The 12,569-nt window shown below is 34.9% G+C and overlaps 1 long non-coding RNA gene across 1 annotated transcript; it reads left to right on the top strand.

Moving 5' to 3' along the window:
* Window positions 1-10,844: 10,844 nt before the first annotated feature.
* LOC111878318 (uncharacterized) lies at window positions 10,845-11,662 on the top strand. Its single transcript, XR_002845683.3, has 2 exons — window positions 10,845-11,321; window positions 11,408-11,662. It is a non-coding gene; the product is annotated as an uncharacterized LOC111878318 (long non-coding RNA).
* The last annotated feature ends 907 nt before the right edge of the window (window positions 11,663-12,569 follow it).

The raw sequence follows: 12,569 nt of genomic DNA, 5'->3' as shown, positions 1-12,569 counted from the left end.
CATGAGATGTACAAGGCCAAACATCTCCTATGTCATTTGTGACAACCTGATTTTTTTTTTGCTTTGAAAGCTCAGTCAGTCAACTCAACTGAATGTCAGACTCACTTCTAGGCCCGATGCCAGGCGGGGCCTGATGAGCATGTTGAGCGCAACCCATCGCATGTTACTGACATATATGTACTGGGTGAGTCCTGATGCTGGGTGGGGCCTGATGGTTGTTGGGAAAGGCCCATTGTATGTATGGTATGTGGTATTTTGGGGATCTCAATAAGTTTTGTGGTTACAGTTTTATGGTTATGGTGTCAGGTACTTCCAGTTCTAAAGGAAAGGACCCGACTTGATCGTAGTGCATCCACCCGTGTTTCCACAACTTTATGATTTTAGGATTGTACTCTGATAACTATTTTTATTCTGATATACACTTGAATGATTGAAAAGGATAAACGATGTTTATGGTTGAATTAAAAATGAATTTTTACCTTATAATTTTTGGGGCGTTACAAGTTGGTATCAAAGCCTTGGTTTGAGGGATTCAGACACACTCTCAGGTGTGTCTAAACTCAAAATGGAAATATTTTGAATGAAAATAAGTTTTTTAAAAGGATTTTGATAAAGAAAAAGTGGTGTGATATGTGCAATCAGTCGAGCTCAAGTAAGTAATTACCAGAATACCATACATGTATGTTATGATATATGTTATAAGAATTGCATGCTAGAATAGGGATAAGGATCTGCTAAGGATTTCGTGATTAGGAGAGATGACTTTATATGCCTATAGTTAGATGATGCGCTCGTTAGATTTTTTGATGCCTGAATGTTGCATGCTTTGTTCTTTGTGTGACTCATATTAATGTGAGCTAATAATTATTTCAAGAATATATTAAGTTGCATGCTGTAAAGGTTAAATAATCTCAGAGTGATGGACTTGACCGTATTACGCAACTCTTGTCAGAGTCCAATTGTTATAGGTATTGAGTCTTTTACTTGAAGGATTATCTAATTCATGAAGTAGTTAGCTGACATTAGTGGGATTTCTTCAATAGCTAACGAACGGGTGAGGTCAGGAACCTAGAAGAGCCTAGGAAAAGCTTTTGTGGGTTGGGTTGTGCTGTTTTTCAGGTACTTTGAGTATCGATTTGAGAAGGTGACTTGGAGGATTCAAGATAACTCTTGAGGAAAGTATGGGTTGGTTTGGAAGGTAGTATCGAGACTAGACCACTAAATGCAAAGGATCCATAATCAAATCGAGGGGAGTCATGGAGAATCTAGGAAGCTTGTAGGATGAATATTTTTTGAGTATGTTATGATTATTGAATGGTTGCTTATCAGTATGGCGATGATTACTCATGGCGCAAGGTATGGTTCAGGCTCAGGTGTTGGCACCGAGCCGATGGATGAGTGGATGCGGGAGTTTATCTCGTTGGAGATCACCTGCGGTATTTTGGAACAGACTCTGGTGATTTTCGGTACGATCAAGGAGGGGATCATGGAGATTATGCAGGAGCTTCAGGATACATACTACACTAGGATTATGGAGTTACTGGATGAGCGACTCGGGGCCTTTGGAGCCGAGATCGCGATAGGACAGTTAAAAGCGCAGACTCCTTCATTTTGGGAGTTCAAGGCTTGTATAACACCAAAATTATTTGGGGCTAAGGACCCCATTTCTAGCCACCGATGGATCGCTGACATGGAGAATGCTCATCAAGCGAGTATCTGCCCTGAGGGGGAGAAGGAAGGATTTGCCTCTTGTCTTTTTAGGGACCACATCCATGATTTGTGGGAGGAGATCGATAGTGCGTTGGGATCTACGACAATGGTGACCATGTCTTGGGAGAAGTTTTTCATACGATTCCAAGTGTATTTTACCCCAACAATAAAGGTGTAATAGGCGGCGAGGGAGTTTTAGGTTTTAATTGGATTTGAAATTCCTAGATCTTTTGAGATTCATTGAACTTCTCAATGGCATGTTTCAATCTCGAGTGTGCCCTCTCAAATTTTGTGACTGGGATGCCGAGGATCACAAAACAAGGTGTGAATAACCATACCAATTCACTTGGTACCCTTAATATTATCACCCAATCAATGTGCCGGTTAACCACACACGCTCCATTGATCTATGACAAACATTAAGTCACCCTTCGTGATCCTTACTAGTCCAAGTTAGTGTGCCGGTTAACCACACACGCTCCACCAACGACTTGGTAAGGTACAAAGTGTGAATTCCATGGGCTAGCACCAAATTCACATTTTTCCTAAAGTAACTAAGATTGGGAATTAAATAAAAAATATTTAGTTACTTTATAATATTCATTATACTTTTAATGAGAATTTAAAGTCATTGTCCTACCCGTTCGGCTAACGACCCTCCACCGATCATTTTATAGGCAACAACCTTATACCCACCTTATAGACCGGCTTCGTGAATGAGGCCTACTAACGGTAAAACGACTTGTTCTTATATATATATATATATATATATATATATATATATATATATATATATATAATTAATTAACCATTAATGTTATAAATAGTATAAGGGTTGAATTTTAACTTTTAAAATTCTAAGTGTTGGAATTAAAGTTTATTAAAGTGTGTGAAACTTTTCCAAATTCCAAAACTTGAGGGTAAGTTTTGAAACTATTCAAAACTAATTAATTCCATGATTTATGTGTTTAAAGTAGTTTTAATCCAAAAACTCTTCAAGTTCCATAACTTGAGGACAAGTTATGGAAGATTTTAAACTAATAAAAGAATTACTTTTCTTTATTTTATAACTTATGGAATTAATTAAGGTTACACTTTATTTATATATTTATTAATGAAGTGACTTTTGAACCTCCATAACTTAAGGACAAGACTCTTCATCTTTTGTAACCATCCAAAACTTTTCATTTCATAACTTATGAATTAAAGGTTCATAAAAATGAAGACTCTTCATTTTCATGTAACTTATGTGTTTTAAAGAAAAGTGACCTTTGGATATCCATAACTTGAGGAAAAATTATGGACTCCATTAAAACACATAAATGATCAAGAATTAATTCTAAATAATTCAGCAAATAATTCCTATCATCTTCTAAATTCACAAGAACATGAACATGATCATCAAAATTTTAAGAATTATATGAACACATAAAAATCATGGAATTTTGATATATGCTATTGTAAATGGATTAGAACAACCATTACACCAACTAAAACAAGTTTTAAAACACCAAAACAGTTTAGGGTAATGTTTCTAGTCCATTTCCAGCAGCAAAAGTCGAAAATCTGCACTCTGTGGCTCCTACTCGTCGAGTGCATGAACCTACTCGGCGAGTAGGTTGAAGATACACATGAACTCGGCGAGTCCCCCCATGGACTCGGCGAGTTCATCAGTCAGACAGCAAAAATTTCGACTATTTTCACTATTTTGCATCAAGTATCAAACAAGCAAGCCTAGGCTCTGATACCACTGTTGGGTTTTGAGCAATCTAACACTTCCTAAGTGTGCATGCAACCCTAATAAACCTTGGATCTATGTTTGTCTAAATACATGAAAAATAATAATTTTCCAAGGTTTATAACCTATCTAACATGGCATGGGGAACAATTCAACATAAAAGAGTTAGAAGAGATTACATACCTTTTTGATGAGTTTGGTTCTTAAGGAGTTTGAGGGCCAAGCACCAATAGTGTGAATGCCTCAAATGGAATCACAAAACACCACAAACTCTTGGAAAACTTAGAGAGAGTATACACACTTGTATATTTCGGCCACACACAAGCTCACACACACTAGTTCCCTAGTGGCTATTTCATGCAACATAAGCATGCTTATATAGTGTACATGATTAGGGTGAAACCCTAATAACCCATGACCTTTCCTTTTCCAAGGATCCATGGGTTAAAAGCTCCATGGATCATCCATGGACTTCCATATAAGCCTAGCCCATTAACAAATGAGTGTTAGCCCACACCATATAAAACAATAGCCCACAATTTAATTAGTATTCCTTTTAATCTCTAAATTAATTCATAATTAGGTTAAGACTAAGACTAATTAAATAACATGACTTCATATTAATATATTATAACTTATAATATATTAATAAACATATGTGTATAACTCTCATAAAATTATCCATAAATAGTTCGGATGAAATGCAACCCAAATGGACCATGCCGGGTCGGGTCAAGTATATACCAAATAAGTTATGGACTTAGATACCTTATCCAACAGTTTAGAGTAGGAAGACTCTGTGATTGGCGGATGGAATCCATGTGGTACTTGAGCTCGGATAGTCTGTAATAGTTAGACTCTTGGGCGGAGGCTTGTGGTGCGACCAAGCGTGAAGTTTTCAGTCTTAGTTGATGATTGGGGCTTTATATCTCCGCATAGTAGAAGGTCAGTGTGAAGTCAGGAGATCTTGGGTAGGTCGAATAAGTGAATCTTTAGTTATTGGGTATGAGCTACATATGGGGTTGGCACTTAGAGACGTAAGGATTTCGTTGGATTAGATTGCGAAGTGGAGCCATATTGGCTATGTTTCAGAATGGTCTGGCTGTCGAGGAGTAAGACAAGGTTTTGGGTTTTCGGATTTTGGGCAGGGTAGTGATGATCATTCTTCAGTGGTTAAAGCTACTAGGGCAAGGATCCATTCGTCGTCAGGGTATGAGAGCGCTGCTAAGGCTAGGTTCAAATATAGTTTTGGAAGGACGTTTTACGTATGATTCGGCTTCTCAGTCCGTATCGGGGTTGTGAGATAATCATACAGGTTGTCAGGAGTATCTGTAAGGTAGAAAAGATTGATTTCGAGGATGAAATCTAAGTTAAGTGGGGGTGAGTTGTAACACCCGTGTTCCAGTATGGTTTAGATTTTTATTCTCTAGGGCTAAAAATGGAGTTTTGGGAAAAACTCGGTGCGACGGTGTGGAGCAATGATGTCTACGGCATGACCCGTCGAAGTTTTACGGCTAAACCGACACAGAACCGCGTAACGTAAAAAATCAATTTTTGATAAATTACTTTTTAGCCTTAATAATCTAAACAAAAGTCATTGTATATGTTAAACTGAGAATGTACATAAAAAGAAAGTCCAAATCTGACGTCGTATAAGGAAGTTATGATTTCCTAAGATTTAGCATAGCAGTGCACAACCCGAAAATTGAATTTTAGATCAATGGATTTTTAGATGACACAACCAAAATGAAAATTGAAGATCTCATTAATAGGAGCTCCATGATATAAAGACAGTCGAAAACGGACGTCGGATGAAAAATTTATGAATTTTTAACGGATTTTAACTATCTAAGTTTTTTAAAATATAACTTTAAAAATAAATTCAAAATTAGCCGATGGAGTACGTCGCTACCTACACGTGGATATAAAGAACATAAAAAAGAAGGCTCGTATGCGAAAGTTACGGATTTTAGAAGACATTTAGTTTTTGGAATAATCTGCGAGTGACATGTGGCACAATCCTGACCATTGTTGCTTCCCCATGCCTTGCTACCAGATGTTGACACTTGGCACTCAACACGACGATTTAGAGGCTTAGAACTCACTGAGTTGGGCCATTTCCCAGCTTATAAATAGAGGCGCAAATCTTTTGTTTCCTTCACACCTTTCCCATTCTTTCTCTCTCAAACATCTCTTTAAACCCCTCCCAAGCCTTAGTACTTACCAAGTGCTAAGAAGTGAATCCCTGAGTGCCAGAAGGCTCCGAAAAGAAGAGCTTTCGGCTCGGAAGTTCTACCCCCGCAGAGCCCGGTTCCTAGCCAAACCTCCTAGTAAGTGAGACTATGCTTACCCTACTTTAAGTATAGCTTATGTTTAAGTTCAATATCGTTGTTATGAACTTATATACATTAAATATATTATAAAGTGTAATATACAAAGTGTTATTATAATATCTTATAACTACTCGCGGTACGGGGAATCTGGTTTGAAGGGCCGCATATAGTTGTTGGATTTCTGAAGTGCTATAATGCCAAAATGGTTCAGTCCTCCGGTGTTTCATGTTTGGCCCCTGTCTGTACATAGTGGTTGAAAAGTATTGTTTAACATTTATAAAACAACATCGCTCATAAATAGTCACAATAAATATTAGACTAAAATCTAGGGTTAATGATACTAGGTTTTGCCGAAGCAAAATAGAATTGTTAGAAGCGAAGAGCTGCCCAAGTTTGGAATCATCACTTTAACAAGTGAGTGCATAGTTACTTTCATCTTACACGTAGATATGAAGTATTTAATATAAATTACGTGCTATGTTTTCATATTATCTGTGTTCTTGATATCTATGTTTGATGAACAAAATATACATGCTTTATTTGATTTAAACTGTATATGTATTTTATACCAATAAAAATATTGGGTAAAGACAGGTAGATGAATGGTGAGAGATGAAAGTTGATATAGATGAACATTGGAAGTTATGGACTTAGTGCCTGATAGATAAACCCTGGCAACTATAGACTTAGTGCCAAATAAATAAACCTGACAACTATGGACTTAGTGCCTTACAAATGAACGTTGACAACTATGGATTTGGTGCCCTATAAATGGATATTGGCAGCTATGGACTTAGTGTGTAACAGATAACATCGACAACTATAGACTTAGTGCTTGTTGGATGAACCCTAACAGCGATGGACTTCGTGCCTATTCCTTAGGACAATCCTTAGGAATGAATGAATGATGAATAAATGATTCTTAGGGTAGATCCTTAAGAATAAAAAAATAATGGGGATGGGAAGTTGGGTTAATTGTTTAACGACTAAACATAATAATTATATTATTGTGGGTTGAAAACTCTATGTACTCGCAAAGTTTACCAACCCGACTCACTTAGTTTATTTGTATCACATGTGTCGATATGAAGCTACATTTCACTGAGAGATTAAAGAAGATGTAAATCACTAGTGTAAATGAATGTAAGGTCAGTTTATGCTTATGTTTCTGTATTAACGATGACATCCCAAAGTTTTAATATAAACAAAATACATTTCTTTGGAAATGCTTTGATAATATATTTATCATGTTTTTCTAGGAACAAATTTCGCAATATTATTCTTAAAAATGAATACTCTGATTTTCAAATAAGCATAAATGAAATTTTTAAAATGACCGTGAATTTGGGGATGTCACATACAACATTGGTTTGGACCACTCTCTTGAGCCTATAATCCTGAGCTGGACCGCCCTCCTTGGATCTATAGTATCAATCGGATCGACCAAGTTTCTTGGCCTACAACACAAAGCAGGACCACCTCAACCTAACCTCAATATGTCGATATATGCAAACAATAACGAACAAACACATGTAATCATAACAAATCTACCAAACTAACAGATCACTACAACATAACAATATCCTACACACAAGGATACATACAACAATACAAAGTATAGTGAGAAAACTCACCTTACAGGCTAACATACTATCAACACAGCTCACCTGAAACAAAAACTGGTGCTACGAGCCACCTATACAATAATCAGAGGTTCCATCTCAATTTTATAACCCAAAACCCTCAAGTTGACCAAAAGTCAAACTTGGTCAAAAAGTCAACGGTCAACGGTCAACGGTCAACATCCAAAAGTCAACTTTGCTGGCCACCACCTCTTGGCCAAGCTTTTGCCATAGCGTCGTAGCCTCAGGACAAATCAGCCGATAGAAACCCACTCGCCACGATGTGGTGAGCATATCGCCACGTTGTGGGAACTTTTCCTAGAAAACTTTATGGATTAAGCCCTTAATCCATTATGCCACACACTCATCTCTTCCAAAAAACTTTCTTACACCCAAAGACCTCATAAAAATCATTGCTTTATGGACATTCATGCCCAATGCATGTCTTGAACTCTATTTAGGTAAAAAATGGTGAAAATGAGGTCAGAACCTCATGCATGAAATCAAAACTCAATAATACTTCAAGTTTGGAACAAGAAACTACAAAGCGACCTCAAGGATCCATAAATTTGCCAACTTTATAGAATCCATCCATTGAAGCTATCCCAACCATGGATAAAAGTGCATGAAAATCTTGATCTAGAAGAATAACATATAAAGATTTGAACTTATGGACTTACAAAGGTCCAAAATATGTGCAATAAGGTGGTGAGGGAACTTGCTTGTTGAATTTTTTCTCAATGGACACTTTTTTCTCCTTCAATATCACCAAAAACCACTAACAAGCTTCAAGAACTAAAAAATGGAGGCTAGGGGTTGCTTAGGACGACAGGGAGGTGATGAAGACTGAAGGTGAGCAAACCCTAGTCATTACATACCATAAATATGACTTAAGACACGAAAAATTCGGGTTTTGCATGCAGGCCTCCACCACGTCATGGCCAGCAGGCTGCCACGTCATGGTGCCTTAATGAAGGCGTGATTCCATCGGGTGATGTCACGTCGTGGCGACTATACCGCCACATTGTGGCCACCAAAAATCTCATATTTTTAAATCTTAAATGCCAAAATCACAAAATTAGTTATATCTGGAACTTGGTGTTACATGGAAGTTGAGTTTAGTGGTCCATGTACCTTGCCAATGACCTTTTATACAATACAAATCCTCTATATTAGGAACTCCTAGATGTATTTTAAACATGTTATTATGGATTTGTCAAGACCACCTTGTAACTTTGAATTAAAAACTTCTCACATGTTACTTGTTTGAGCTTAAGACAATGCCCTTACCGTTGAACATATATACCATTAAATTGACATCCTAACTTATGTTATGGTGACTTAGTAAGGCATGCAGAATATATTGTGGATAACCTATTGACCTATCTTCAAATCCAAATCCTAGTAGTACTCAGCCCCTCTGACCATGGAGGTTTGTCTGCAATGACTCCAGGGCATAAGACATAACGTCATGTTTGCAACGAAAATTAATCAGTGCACAAAAGCTGGCACAAAACCATCCTTATGGAAGTTCCTTTCCAAATAAAACTAGAGCATAATTTTTTTAATACATTACCTAAGAAGTGTGATTTGACCGAGTGCTTTGGTTGGATTTTACTTAGCCATTCATGTGCCTCATTTCAAAGCTTTCAATCTTTCTTTCAGTCATAAGTGTGCTAGTTGTTTAACCACATGCACAATGATAGTCTGTTAATTCTTTTTCCTTTCCAACACCGCCTCATATTCTCTTGAATATGCCTAATGCAAAATCTAAGTTCAACAGTTGGAAATAATTTAGCAATAACAAGTACAAGCCCATGGTTGACATTTAACCACATTTAGTTGAAATACAATGTCATTCAAACATATTCAATTGATTAGCAATTAAAAGTAAACACATAGAGAGAGTTATACCTTCTGTATATTTGTAATAAATGTGAAACTAGAAGTTGTTCGTATTCTCCACTACCACATATGCTAGAGGGTGTATATCATTATTTGAATCAAGTCCTACAACTGTTAGTATTTGGTCAGGGTATGGACCCTTCATGAAGGCCCCATCTAGACCCATGAATTGAACTATCAAGGCTTTTAGTACTCTTATTGTATTTTATTTCTAAATTGAAGTTATGCTACGCGGCCTACGCCCAACTAACAACAAAGAGAGCGGATACCTATCATGTTAACTAAAAAAATTTCATCTTTCAGTAATTTTTAAAACAACTAAAGCTCGATTTTTATCCAAAATAGTGTCAACTAAATATGTAAAATAATCATTAATTATCTTCACTTCTGTCTAACACGTACCGATTATCAATTAACAAAAATAAACCCAAATAAAGATGAACTTAAGCTTTTTATATCAAGAAATATGCACTCTAGAATCTATTTTTTTTTTCTTATATTTGAGTTCATGAAGATGACATCGAATGGATAATAATTTGGGAATTCAAACTTGAGAAATTAATTTTGTTAACGTTAAAGTTATATTTTTGTGAAATGTCTCAACGCCTGAGAACCATATATTGTGAAAATGATCCAGAATTATAATTTGGTTAGTTTAGATTGGATTTTAAGTTAGTTCAGATTATTCGGATATATGTTTTGACTAGATGACATCCAACGGATCTTTCAAATAAACACCCCAAGAGGAGTTAGATAAGAAGGTAGGCTTTTTCTTTGACGTTGCACTTCACTGGAACATGAGGTGGCAAGTGGGGGTTTTCATGGGGAATTTGTGGTAGAATGTAGCATTGGGTGAAGATAAATGTGAATACTTTGAAATATACTACTTTGTTTAAGAATAGTTTAATAGATTGAAGATAATCCCATATTCGAGAAATTAAATATCATCCTATCTATATCATTTTATTCCATTTTGATACATAAAATTGTTGAGTGTAGAATAATATTATAAGTTTAGAAATGATCGAACAAATATATAATTACCATTAAATTAACCAAACAATTATTAAATTTATATTATAACAAATTACATTATATATTTTCTAATATTATTAATTACTATTATTATACAGATATATAATAAATTAATAGTTTTATATCCATATACGATTTTCTCTAATAACTACTGTTCAATATGGCACCAAATTAATTAAAAGTAGATATCAGATTTTCTTAAATAAAGTATTAATAATACAATAACAACTCAATAAAATGCATTAATTTTTTTTCGTAGTCTCTCTTTTGATATATTATTAAGATTATGATATTAATATTAACATAATAAATAAAATAATAAGGGGGGGGGGGGGGGGGGGGGGGGGGGGGGGCGTTGGAAGTCAAAGATACCCCATCCGCACCCTCTATCTCTATATATTTGATATTTCTCTTATGCAAAGGCCTTAGGGTTTTCCACAGTTTCCCCTTCCATCATCTCTCTCTCTCTCTCTCTCTCTCTCTCTCTCTCTCTCTCTCTCTCTCTCTCTCTCTCTCTCTCTCCAGAAACCAATGGTTAGGTGGTGTGTGGGGGTGGGCGGGTGGGGTGATTAGATGCAGTTAGTATATTAATCATCGATCTATCTTTAGAAGGAGGAGGATGAGACAGATAGTGGTTTGTGGGGGATGTTGGCTGGCTCGATGCATTCATCCTTTTCGATTAATTGAATTTGCAGCAATTTCTTCGTATAAGATGACAACATCGGACCAGGCTTCATTCCTCTCAAACCCCCGTTCTTATGTTTTCCCTTTCATTCTTTTAACCTTAATTTATCCATCTTCTTCATCCTTTTAACACAACATGCAACCTTTTCTTCTTTTGGATCTGTATATACTTTGGCTGTGTATTTCCTTATGTTGCGTGTGAGCTTGTGTTAATTATTTGGAGATGTTATGATGCACCGTTTGGAACCAAAAATCAAGATTTCTTGATATGGAAAGGTTTCCTACAATGCAAGAGTAATTAGTACCACTGCATTTCTTCGAAAAATAGTATATTATATACATAATAATTTATCAGCTTCTAATCACTACACTCTTGGTAGGGTTTTTGAAGATTTACATATGCTGAACATCTCTCAGGATATCGGATGAAACACTACAATTATAAAAGCCCTCGAGATGAGTTCGACATTCAAACTCTAGAAATGGTATTTGGATAATTTGGAAAAGAGCAGCCTTCACTTCTATCTCACATGGAGACACAAGGAACCATGGTCAAACACTTTTTGCTGTCTTTTATTAAAATTGTAAATATATGTTGACTTCTTAAATGTATTAAAGTTTTTTGTTGACTCTTATACATGTTTTGATGTGTGTACCTCAAAAAGGAAAACAATAATTAACAGAAGCTTTAAATGCTGAGGAAAATCAGTTTTTCGAAGCATTAAAATGTCGATATATATATATATATATATATATATATATATATATATATATATATATATATATATATATATATATATATATATATATATATATATATATATATATATATATATATATATATATATATATATATATATATACACACACACACACACACTAGGCGAATGCCGGCGCATTGCACTGAAACATCTACATAGCTGAAATCTTTACAAATATATGTTTATTTAAATATAACAATAATGTCGTTAAATTTAATATAATAATTCGTATACGAAGTTGATATAGTATATTAATTATTTTCAATTATATGATAATATATATATATATATATATATATATATATATATATATCTATTAAAACTGCATAATCTCAATTTTTTGAATGACTTCTACCTGTGGGTTACTTATGAATAAAATTAAATATAATATATGGTTTAAATTATTTAGAGTTGTTGTTATTGTTAATTCATTTTCAAAATTTATTATCAAACATTTTTTTATTTATTTTAAAGGTAACAATATAATCCTTTATATAGAGTTATTTTTAACTATTGTTATTGTAAGTTATTTTAAGCTACTTATTTCAAAACCTTTAACGATTATAAAAATATCTTTAGGAAATATTTTAGTGAATTGATATTACAATTTAGTTTTTTGCATTTAGCACTACAATTTATCACTTTTCACTATTCACAAAATATTTTTTGGGTTTTTTTAAGTGAAACTGAAATTTATATTGAAGTTGACCGTATATAGTTATATTTAAATTAACAATTGAAGTATTTTGTCAATACAGTTCAAAAGTTGTAGCTTGAAACT

Source organism: Lactuca sativa, chromosome 5 (genome assembly GCF_002870075.4).
Source record: "Lactuca sativa cultivar Salinas chromosome 5, Lsat_Salinas_v11, whole genome shotgun sequence".
NCBI lineage: Eukaryota > Viridiplantae > Streptophyta > Magnoliopsida > Asterales > Asteraceae > Lactuca > Lactuca sativa.
Note: the sequence above shows the minus strand (reverse complement) of the source record. Positions and strands in the feature narration are given on the sequence as shown.